Below are 13,195 nucleotides of genomic sequence, written 5' to 3' on the forward strand. Positions count from 1 at the left end.
GTTACACCGAGCATCATAATTGTAGTGACACTAGGGATGCCCCGATCACGTTTTTTGCCACCGATACTGATCGTCTTGAGCCATATCGGCCGATACCGATCCGATACCGATCGTTTTTGATTAAATTTTTTTTTTTTTAATTATTTTATATAATTTTTATTTATTTTTTTAATAAAATATATATATTATATAATCATACTTGTAGTTGTATTATCTGCGAGACATCGCCACCATGCAACAAGTCAAATTGCACGCTATCTGCAAAGCTCCACTGTCTGTGTGTACTCGAGTAGCCTCCAGCTACGGCCAGGATTCTCCGGAGCTGCAGTTGGACCCTATACTGTAGCCTCCAGCTACGCCAGGATTCTCCGGAGCTGCAGCTGGACCCTATTGACCATATTCAACATGCCCTCAGCTCGAATACGCATTGAATCAGTGTTATAAGACATTGATATCAGGAGCTATCTGTAGCTACTGCTAGCCGGCTATATAACGTTAAGACAATGCCTCAGTGAACTATTTAGTTTAATGGGACATTTCATTTTGAACAGTGAGCTAACGTGAGCAAACGTGAGCTATCATGCACTACTAGACTTGCTGGAGCATTTGTTGATATCAGGAGCTATCAGTAGCTAGCCGGCTAGATACCGTTAACAATGCCTCATGTATTAAACTAAAAGTGAATAGTTGACTGGGTCATTCTGTTTAAACAGTAACGGTAGCTAACGTTAGCTCACGGAGGTCCCAGTGTCCCACTAGACTAGACTAGACTAGTGTTTACAGCCACGGGTGCGGGAGGGGCTGGAGGAGGAGGAGGAGCAGACGCTGCAGCTCTCTCCGTGTGTCTGAGACAGAACTCAGCGAGTGAGATCTCCGCTCAGAATTGGATCATGATTTTTGATCGGTTTTGACGATCGGTGAAAATAAAGCATTATCACCGATCACCGATCGCATATTTATACTGATTATCGGCCGATAGCGATCGGTGGCCGATCGATTGGGGCATCCCTAAGTGACACGCTGGTTTTCTTGCTAGCTAGCAAAATATCAAGCCTCTTTTCAAAATGTCTGTTAACATTATGGATGAATGGCTGAGTCGAGCTGGTTCATCCAGCAACAACAGCACAGGTGATACTGCTGAATCAGGAAAACCCGTTCAGAAGAAAAAGAAAATGGAGAAGGTGAAGAATCGTCAGTTTGGTGAACATTATGTGCTCTCTGGATTTACCGTCACAACTACAGAGTGACCGCAGCCAATGTGACTTTATCCAGGTCTCTCTCTCACTCACACACACACACACACACACACACACACACACACACACACACACACACACACACACACACACACACACACACACACACACACACACACACACACACACACACACACACACACACACACACACACACACACACACACAATTAATTATATATCCTGGGGATCACCATGATTGATTGCGTAGTAGGGGGTACTTTAGGTTGGCTTGAAATGCTTTTGGGGTACAGTACTCAAAAGGTTGGGGACCACTGGGCTACACTACTAGGAGGTATACACCAGTGTTTCTCAACTGGTGGGTCACGACCCAAAAGTGGGTCGCGGGGCCATTTTGAGTGGGTCGTGGATGTGTGTGTTAAAAAATAAAATAAAAATACCTATCTTTGTGAAAGTGGCTTCTCAGCTCTGGTCCAGCTGAAGACAAAGCGGAGGAACAGATTGGACATGACCTCAGAGTTGCTTTGTCTACCATCACCCCAGACTTTGAGGCTCTTGTCAGGAGCAAACAACATCCCCAGTTATCCCATTAGTTCCCTGGGATGTTAAGCTAAGAAGTCTGCTAAGAAGGATATATTATTTATTATTATTATTATTTTATTTCATTGTGTTTTTAGCCCTTAGTTGCACTTTTGTTGCAACCCCAGTTATCCCATTAGTTCCCCCAAACTTACTGTAGGTCTGTTATGTTAAGCTAAGAAGTCTGCTAAGAAGCATAATTATTTATTATTATTACTATTATTTTATTTCATTGGGTTTTTAGCCCTAGTTGCACTTTTGTTGCAACCCCAGTTATCCCATTAGTTCCCCCAAACTGAGGTATGTTATGTTAAGCTAAGAAATCTGCTAAGAAGCATATTATTTATTATTATTTTATTTCATTGGGTTTTTAGCCCTAGTTGCACTTTTGTTGCAACCCCAGTTATCCCATTAGTTCTCCCAAACGTAGGTCTGTTATGTTAAGCTAAGAAGTCTGCTAAGAAGCATATTATTTATTATTATTATTTAATTTCATTGGGTTTTTAGCCCTAGTTGCACTTTTGTTGCAACCCCAGTTATCACATTAGTTCCCCCAAACTTAGGTCTGTTATGTTAAGCTAAGAAGTCTGCTAAGAAGCATATTATTTATTATTATTATTTAATTTCGTTGGGTTTTTAGCCCTAGTTGCACTTTTGTTGCAACCCCAGTTATCACATTAGTTCCCCCAAATTTAGGTCTGTTATGTTAAGCTAAGAAGTCTGCTAAGAAGCATATTATTTATTATTATTATTTAATTTCATTGGGTTTTTAGCCCTAGTTGCACTTTTGTTGCAACCCCAGTTATCACATTAGTTCCCCCAAATTTAGGTCTGTTATGTTAAGCTAAGAAATCTGCTAAGCATATATTATAGCATATATTATTTATTATTATTTTATTTCATTGGGTTTTTAGCAATAGTTGCACTTTTGTTGCACTTTTTTGTGTTTATTTCATGTTTTGAAAGATTGCGTTTTTTTTTTTTTTTTACATAAATCACAGTGGTTCAAAATGTTGGGTCGCGACTTAATGACTAAGGAAAATGTTGGATCCCGAGGCTAGACCAGTTGAGAACCACTGGTATACACTATAGGCTACACTATTAGGTCTACACTATAGGCTACACTACTAGGTCTACACTACAGGCTACACTACTAGGTCTACACTACTAGGTCTACACTATAGGCTACACTACTAGGTCTACACTACTAGGTATACACTAGTAAAATAATTATGTATAAAAATGTTCCGATACCATTTTTTCCTTCCCGATCCGATTCCGATACCTAAGCTTTGGGTATCGGCCGATACCGATACTGATCCGATACCAGTGCATACATTAAACAAATTTAAATTTAAAATTAAAATTATATAAATTATAAAACTTTTTTTTTTATACAGCTACTGTTTTATATATATACTGTTTTTTTAGTAATAACTATAAAGTAATGGTATTTATTCAACAACAGGTGATTGCATAGATTAGTATTAGTATCAGTAATTGAAAACTATCTCACCCACAGAAAGGTTGTTGGCACATTAGTTCCACACGGACATTATTCGTTGCTGCACTTGCTTCCACAAGGCTCCGTTTAACTAGCAGAGGCTATGTTGTGATTTTTGCACAATAAATATTCAACATTCTCTTTTGAGACTCCGCCTCAGACTCTTATCATTTGGCACTAAAAGCTAAACATTGTCACCGATATGGCTGTCCGCAACATGTCATTAATTGTGTACGCGAGGTGGTCTATCAATGACGACGTTAACGTGAGCTAGGTTAGCTAGCATGAGCTCCTGGTGGATGGAAAGACTAACGTTACTGGTGAAAATGAATACTCCTTTGCCAACTTGCTGTACTTTGCTTGCAAGTCTGCAGCCATTATTGCTGGATTATGAATAGCCCCAACTTTAGCCAAGGTAACGTTACAGCTAAAACTTTAACGTTAGTTAACGCTAGCTTTCGGTTAGCTGTTCAATGCTAACACCAGCCACCAAGCGAACCCATCAGAGCTCCCCGTCAACATCGCTCTGTCGGGAGGATGGCATTTAAGAAAGTATCTGCTGTTAAAATGACAAACAGTATTGACACTTTAATTCACGGTCGGTTAAAAAGTACACGTTTGTTTTATAATGCTCACTCAGCAGACCGCAGTGTTGTTGATAAATTACGTCATATGGTATCGGAGGGTAGACTTGGACGTGTATTCGCAGATACCGATACCAGCATTTTAGGCAGTATCGGCGGCATTTCCGATACTGGTATCGGAATAACTCTAAAAATAATTCATTCATTCAATCACTATTGATTGAAAATCTTTATTTATCCCAGAGGGGAGATTCAGGTGTCCATCACAGCATCAGCCATTTAAAAAAAGTTAATACATGACATACAATTATTTAGTACGTGTTAAAAACAAAGATGGACAAATACGTAGGGCTAAGAAAGAGCTCAAAAGAAGAGCAAAAATAGAGCTAAAAGTGGCGAATAAAAAAATAGTCTAATCATGATGTTAATTAGTTACAGTCCACAAATCAGCTCCTCCAGTCCACGGCAGTTAGCCCGTCCTGGCCGCGTGTAGCCTTTCTCCAACGCGCCCGTGTTTCCGGGTTCCCGTTTTGCGCTCTGATTGGCCGCTGACCTACGCTAGTACGCCCCCCTCGCTATGAGCGTAGCAGTACGCCCCCCTCACTATGAGTGTAGCAGGACGCTCCGTGTTCATAGCCATTCATCTCTAAAGCTAACCACTATTTGTAAAAGCCACAACCACGTTACCATATTTGTAATAATGTAAATCATTGTGTCGTTGTACATATTGTGTATACAACGTGAGTAGCTAACGTAGCTTAGCTTAGCTTGATAGTAGGTTTCGAGAACGGCGGCTATCAAGCTAAGCTAAGCTATGTTAGCTACTCACGTTGTATACACAATATGTACAACGTTACAAGCTCAAACACCTTATGAAAGGCTACACGCGTTCATAGCCATTCATCTCTAAAGAGCGCAAAACGGGAACCCGGAAACACGGACGTGTTGGAGAAAGGCTACACGCGTCCTGGCCCTGCCTGGTTGTGGAGCCTGATTGCCACCGGCACAAAGGACTGCCCGAAGCACTTTGTTGTATGTCGGGGGGGAGGGATAAGTCTGTGGCTAAACGTGGACCGCGTTGCGGTCAGCTCATCATGGAGGGTGTGGCAGGGGTTCTCAAGGATAGCGACAGCTTCCTCCTTGTCCTCCCTATAGTGTATACCTAGTAGTGTAGCCGATAGTGTATAGTAGTGTAGCGGGCTGGACGGTATGGTCTAAAATTTATATCACGGTATAATTTGAAGCATAGACGGTAACGGTATATATCAAATATAAATTCTTCTGAAGGGGTAAACACTGGTATGGCAGCTATTACTGTACTCTTGTATTACTAGGGCATATTTCACAGACTACAGAGGTATTTTAAGAACATTTATTGTGCAAAACTGCAATAGAAAAATGCAAAACCTTTTCTCAAGTTACTTCCATCTCTGAAAAACTGAAAATAAAAACTACAGCAGGACAGGAGGTTTCTTTCCCTCAAACAACTCAAACACAATACAACTCCAACATAACTTAACTTTAGTGTACATGTTTGAGAGAGAGAGAGAGAGAGAGAGAGAGAGAGAGAGAGAGAGAGAGAGAGAGAGAGAGAGAGAGAGAGAGAGAGAGAGAGAGAGAGAGAGAGAGAGAGAGAGAGAGAGAGAGAGAGAGAGAGAGAGAGAGAGAGAGAGAGAGAGAGAGAGAGAGAGAGAGAGAGAGATTTGAGCTTCCTAAGATGCCGTAGGTGATACTGTCACACCCGGATTGTCAACACACAGAGTTGCAAACGGGAGCAGCTCCGATGGATAAAGCTATATAAAGAAACTAATAGCCAAATAAATGTGAAGGTATCTTTGAACCTCTGTTGTCAAGCCTTGTCAATATACCCCCGCCCCCCTCCTCACTAATGGGACTGTGCCGCAGAGTCACGTTAGAACGTTAGCTTAGTGGCTAACGTGAGTTAGCTTAGCGGTAGCCCCTTTCGTGACTGTGATGCAAGCCTTGCATCAGTCACGAAAGGGGCAAACTTAGCGGCTAACGTTAGCCCCGTTGCTGTGCTAAAGCAAGTCTCCTCTCAGCCTCCTTAGCCAAATTGAAATGACAAAACTATTATGGCAAGGTCCGTGAACAAGTGGAGAAAAACTCAGTACAATTAAACACTATGCAACGACCACTGCAAACGGCGAGTGAATCGTCAAGTAACGTTAACGACATTGCTACTGCTGTGACTAGCTGCTCTATACCGGTCAAAAGGTATGAAGGTATAGTCAAAATCCATACCGTAGCGCAAATTCATACCGTTTATACCGTATACCGTTTATACCGTCCACCATAGTGTATACCTAGTAGTGTAGCCTATAGTGACTATAGGCTACACTACTCGGTATACACTATAGGCTTAGGCTACACTACTAGGTGTACACTATAGGCTACACTATGCTACACTACTATGTATACAATATAGGCTAGTAAGGCTACACTACTAGGTCTACATCTACACTACTAGGTCTACACTATTGGCTACACTACAAGGTCTACACTATAGGCTACACTACTAGGTCTACACTATAGGCTACACTACTATGTATACACTATAGGCTACACTACTAGGTCTACACTACTAGGTCTATACTACTAGGTCTACACTATAGGCTACACTACTAGGTATACACTTTGGGCTACACTATAGCTTTCACCCAGATGCCTTTAAAACAGCAGTTGTAAAGCCATTATTAAAAAAAACCTAACTTGAATAGAAATATACTGGCAAACTATAGACCGATATCCAACATACCATTTATTAGTAAAGTACTTGGAAAGATAGTTTCAGTTCAAATTAATTCCTTTCTTGAAGAAAACAACATATTAGAAGAATTTCAATCGGGGTTCAGAAAATATTATAGCACTGAAACTGCCCTCACCAAAATAATCAGTGACCTCAGACTAAACTCTGACGAGAATACGGTCTCCATCCTTATCCTGCTAGATCTCAGTGCAGCATTCAATACAATTGATAGGGCTGCACGATTTTGGGAAATAATATAATTGCAATTTTTCTGACAGATATTGCGATTGCGATTAAGTTTGCGATTATAATTTTTTTTTTTAAGCAGCCCCACAGAGGTTTATTGTAAAATGCGGCTTGCATCTGGCCTACGCACTGGGTCTGTTTGAGACACCGAGCCTGAAAATGTTTCTTTTTACCTGGGAATCGATACCGGTACCCAACGGTACCTTTTTTTCTGTACTTTACTCTCCCTCTCTGAAGTACTCTAAACTTCACAACACACAATCTAAAACCCCTCACCTCCCTCTCCCAAACCGTTCCTACAACAATAACAACAACTTGCAAAGGAGATCTTGTATCTCAATGGGACTTCCTGGTAAAAAAAATTATAATAATAAATTACAAAAAAAATTATTGCGATTATTTTTTTCTTTGCAATTTGCTAATTGCATCATTTAAAATCGTGATTTCGAGTTAAAATCGATTAATCGTTCAGCCCTACAATTGATCATGATATTCTAATCAATATCAATCGTCTTGAAAACCTTGTCAGTTTCTCAGACTATGTGCTAAGCTGGTTTAAAACATACATCAGAGGGAGGAAGTTATATGGTCGTACTGGCGAATCGCGTCTCGCTCTTTCACCATATCGAGATATACCTCATCTCCAGTACCTACTGTACTACATGAACGAAAACAAAACACCCTTGCACTTGACCAGGCCCCACCCCAGTGACCTCCTATAAGTCACCAAGCGTGGTCATACTCGCCCTTCCTCTTTTTTCGTTTTCCATCATGGACGTGCTTTGCACCCTGTGTAACTAGCGTTATGAAATGCAAAGAGAAATTGAACAATGTTGGGTTTTCGCCGGAGATTAGCCAGCCCCTGGAATCTTCTCGGCATGTTCCAACGGCTCGTCGGGTCTGTCCTGGGGTTTCCTCGTCTTTTGACAGCAGATGGGGGGACGGTGTGCGATGTGTAGCTATCGAGCTAACTCGCACTCAGGTAGGCTCTGTGCCATCAGGCATTAACGCTGGTGTTAGTAATACTGCTTGTTGTCCTGTGAGACAACCGAGTTGTGTATTGGCGCAAGGGGCAGGATATCTGGGTAAACATGACTCTGAGTTGGACGTTTTCCAGGCTATCCTGGAGCGCGCTGCTAATACTAATGCTATAATGCTGGGTCACTGCTCTAATGTTCCCCGCTGTGGGATGTCACCGCTTTTCCCTCCTCTTAACCGGTTCATTGATGAAGGTCAGTCGGTAGCTAATGTGGGGGGTTTTGCTGAGACTTATTTACCCTTTTTACGGGTAAATGGGTTGACAACAGGGCGCAGGGCAGGTGTGCCGTGGCTGGAGAGCCAGGTAGCATCGATCCTGTGCCCCGGCGGGGTTGAACGGTGTCCCACCCGGAAGCCGACGCTTGAGAGCAAGTCGGCCCGGCAGTTGGCAGTATGGACTGATGATGTTTATACTGCCATAGGATGGAATTTAGCTGCGGCCAGTGTCGTGGCTCAGCTGATTGTTTTTTCTGTCCACATTAGCGTCGGGTAGTGGGCTTCAGGGCCAGCCGACGCTGAAAACATCTTGCGTGTTTTTGGGGTTATAGAAATCTTGAATCAGTCGCAAGCTATAACCGCAGGGAGGATCAGGATGCTGTCAACACTTGTTAATAGGCATCTCTGGTTGGAGCAGTCTTCCCTTGGGGAGGAGGAAAGGTTTCTTCTCCTTAAGGCTCCTCTTTCCGCGGAAGGACTTTTTTGTTGTTCTGCGGAAACGCGGGCGGTATTTGACCTGGGCCCCACACCGCCTCACGCTATGCAGCCAGAGGTAACTGCGTTAGTGCCGCGACTGATGTGTGAACCATTGGTCGGATTGCGGCCAGATTGACGTTGTCTTTCTGGAAAACCAAATTCAGTTTGGTCATCACCGGTAGCACTTCAGCCAGTGCGTAAGTCAAGGCAATGAAGGAGTACGGCTGGATTTGACCCAGGATGCCTTGGGCTTGGGCATTTCCTCCCACAGCCTCTTCATTTAGCTCCATCACCAGAGCAGGCCAGTTACTTTTGATACCCTCCACTGCCCTGTGCAAGGATAGCCAGCGGACAGCGCACGGCTGCTTTAGGCTCGTCATGTCTTCATCGCTGAGCGCTGCTGCCAGTTAACGGAGGCGATTGGTCCTGCTGGCTGAGTGCTTGTAAAAGGAGTACACAAAGGCGCTTGTGCGCTTGTAGGCTCCTACCTGGTCCACAGCTTTTGCAGCATCTAGCGCGGCCAGCACAGCTCGGTGGGCACCACAGTGCACCTGAATGGAAAACGCACTCTCTCTCTTCAGAAGAGCACCAACTCCACCACACTTCCCCATCATTACACTGCCATCCGAGCCCAGGCCAGTGATGCGGGACAGCGCCACATCCCTCTCGCGGAACACCTCGGCCACTTTGTCAAATATACACTGTGCGGTCCCGGACTGCACATCATAATTGCCCAGAAAACACGTCTCAACTCTTCCTTTTTTTTCTAACTTGACGTATATAATCAGCTTCTTGTTCACCGTGATATTTACCGTCTCATCAATTATAATGCCAATGAAGTCACTCCCCTTTAGCTTTTCATCCAGCTGCTTCATCACAACGTCTTCCAGTGCCTTTTCCATTTCATCAACGGAGTCGCTGTGCCTGTAAATGCCGGCACACGTGACAAAATCTGGAGCCTTAACTGCTCTCAGTAGGTCAGTCAACCCTACATACTGATGACATGCGATGTCATTTTTGGCCATGTGAAACACAACTTGTAGCTGAGAGCACAGCTTCTTGTTGGACGTTTCATTAGCTTTATCACAGTGGCCTTTCATTGCGGTTTGCTGTTGCGTTAGGCAGACCGCTGATACGTGGTCACTATACTGACTGTGCTCAGTGAGAGCCGAGATTCTCATGTTCGTTGCTCCTCTTGTGAATCCATTCTTCCTCCCCGATTTCTCGCAAAAACATTTTTCTTCCGCATTTATAATGTCGTACCTCAGCCAGGAGAATTTAACTTTCCACTCGGGCCTGAGCGCTCGACATTTCTGTTTCTTTTCCGCGGGAGCCACCACGGCATCAGCGGTCTCTGTGACTTCAAGTTCAGAAGACTCATCTTCGTTGTCATTATTATTAGACCTGCTTGTGCTTGGTTTCATAAAATATTTATTAAGCTTAGCTTGTTTGGCCATCTCTCTCTCTCGCTCGTATACCGGTTTGTCGTTATGGTGGCCAGACAGGCTCAAAAAAAGAAAGAAAAAAAGATTCACATCCGAGCGGCGCCATCCGCGCTTTATCAGAGTGAAGCAACAAAACAAATGTAATGATTGTTTCGTTCATCGCATAGGCTATTTAATTTTAGCCTATTTTAATACAATTCAAATAATCAAATTGTGCTTAGAGGGAATTATTTTCACTGGACATTATGACCGGAGAGATTTAAATATTCGGACTTCAACAGATTTTGCCGGTCAAAAACCGGTAATTACCGGACAACGGAAACCCTGATATCATAGGGACACGCTGTTATCTCAGTGAATACAGCTCCGATTACCCCAAGACTGGTAACATAGACTCCTTACCTTAGATCAGATGTTCTCCAAAAAGATTATTCCAATTCCTGATTGCCATTCCAAATATCGATCGCGTTTATTGATTGATTATTGGCTGCTGTAAATATATATTCCAGGCTGCTTTCCGTCTCGCGATCAGATCCCTCATCATCAGATCCATCGCCAGCACAATGGAGCCAGTTGGCTCCACCTCTACAGATCCCACAGGGATCTCCCAGTCTAATGGACTGACCTGCAGTTACACAGGGATAGACGATAGGGGGCGCTTTTTTCCCATCTGAGCTCCTGGAGGGGCTGCTGTACCAACGGGAGACTCGGTTGATGAAATATGAAATCAGATCGCTAATAAAAAAATTAAACAAGAAATCTCGTCGTCGGCACTCACCGGGGGGCATGAAATAATGAGATATGTCATCGCTCGCATCCAAAGTGTTAACACTTTGAATGCCCAAAACGTCATGACGTTTTATCAGCCCAATGCCTGAATGCCCACGACGTGTATTATCGTTTTATTTTTTTATTAGCGATCTGATTTCATATTTCATCAACAGAGTCTCCCGTTGGTACAGCAGCTCCTCCAGCAGCTCAGAATGGTAAAAAGCGCCCCCTATGTCTATCCCTGTGTAACTGCAGGTCAGTCGCTTAGAGTGGCGGAGTCTTGAGCTGGCAAGCCGTCTGCTCAAGAGCGATCTGCTCGCGGGACGGAAATCAGCCTGGAACATATATTGACAGCAGCCAACACTCAATCAATAAGCGCGATCGATTTCCGGAATGGCGATCAGGAACTGGAATGATCTTTTTGGAGAACATCTGATCTGAGGTAAGGAATCTATTTGACCAGTCTTGGGATAATCAGAGTTGTATTCGCATAGATTAGACGTTTTTAACGCTAACATTGAAGTGGATAGTGGGCATTCAACCAGTAATTCAAGATTAAGCTTGGGCTCTGAAAGTGTTAAGAGCGGTTTTGAATGTGGGTAGGGATTCACATTCCTTTACAGCTTTGGGTAGGGCGTTCCACATTGATGTGGCATAATTGCGAAACGTGTTTAGTCCCTTGTTTGAGCCGAATCTGGGTTTAACATGATTTGTTGAGCTTCCTCTGGTGTTGTGGTCGTGGTATTCACTGACCTTTAGGCATGGGTACCTTTCACATTTGAACCGATACGGTACCGGTACCTGTGAATCGATACCGGTACCCAACGGTACCTTTTTTCTGTACTTTAGTCTCAAGAAATTTTTTTTACCAACCTCAGTCGTGAAAAAAAATCCAAACTTCAAATAACTACAATTTCGACCGTTTTCGGCTTGCCGTTGCTCCGACTGCTTTGTTGTTGAATCAAGTCAAATCCTAGGTAATCCTAGGTTTTTTTTGTTATCTCACTTGAATCGATACTCGGTAGTACCGACGTGTTTCAGTTCGGTACCTCAAAAGTACCGAATTCGGTACCCATCCCTACTGACCTTTGGGAAGTATTTTGACATGTACATGGGTACCTTAGTCGTATAGTGTATCTTGTAGATTAGGCCCATTGCAAGTTGCTGTACTCTGTCGTCTACTCTTGATTTGATTTGATTTTTATTTGTCTCGAACATAGAAACATAAAACAAGTTTAAAAAACAAAAAGGTAAATAGTCAAAGACTATTTCCATACAATACGTGTTCGAGAAGGAACAGGGGGAAGTAAAACAACGTATCAAGCCCTGCCCCTTCCTTAGAATGTTTGACATTATAATTTAATAAAAATAATTAACAAATAATAAAAAATAAAATAAAAGTACAGTTTTTTATATATCCAAATGAGAAATAATAATAGGCAGTCACATTACTGCTCAAGCTCCTCTCTCTTATATGTGTCCATAAGTGCTTGTTTATAGCTACCTTTAAATGTATTGATATTTTTGCTTAATTTTATACTCGCATCCAGACCATTCCAGAGTGATACCCCACAAACTGCAATGCACATACTTTTAAGAGTTGTACGTACCATAGGTTGCTTTAAAGCTAATGTCCCTCTAAAATTATAAACACTCTCTCTAGCCATGAAATTTTTTTGAATGTTGCTTGGTAATTTGTTTTTTATTGCCAGAAACATAATTTGTGCAGATTTGAATTTGATTAAGTCCATGAATTTTAATGTTTGACTCCTTACAAACAGACTATTTGTGTGATCTAAATGTCTACCATGATGTACTATCCGTATGGCTCTTTTTTGCAGTGTGCATATCTTTTGTAAGTTGCTTTTATAAGTATTTCCCCAGATTTCAACACAATATGATAGATATGGTACAATGAGTGTATAGTTCTGATTCAGGATATATCTAGTCTTGCCCAGTATACCAATACTTCTCGCTAACTTTGAACACAAATATTTTATATGGGGTTTCCAGCAGAGTTTGTGGTCTATTAAGACCCCTAGAAACTCTAAGCCATCCTAGGTTGTCAAAGTGGGCAGGGGTGAGGTGGGTTCTAGGAGTCAGGTCAAGCAGTAGTCTGACCAGTTTGTTTTGAGATGTTTGTAATTTTAGTTTTTAGCGCCTTTGAGGTGCTTTGGTACCATGAGGTGCAAGCATAGTCATAGTACCCTTGAATGAGTGCTCCTGCCAGAGTCGTCAGGGTATTCTTGTTTACCAGAGAGGAGATCCGGTACAAGAATCTAGTTCGTTGGTTGACTTTTTTTATTACCTTGGATGCCATTTTGTCACAGGAAAGATTTGCCTCTAGGATGG

The sequence above is a fragment of the Notolepis coatsorum genome, assembly GCF_963971535.1.
Source record: "Notolepis coatsorum genome assembly, chromosome: 7".
Taxonomy (NCBI): domain Eukaryota; kingdom Metazoa; phylum Chordata; class Actinopteri; order Aulopiformes; family Paralepididae; genus Notolepis; species Notolepis coatsorum.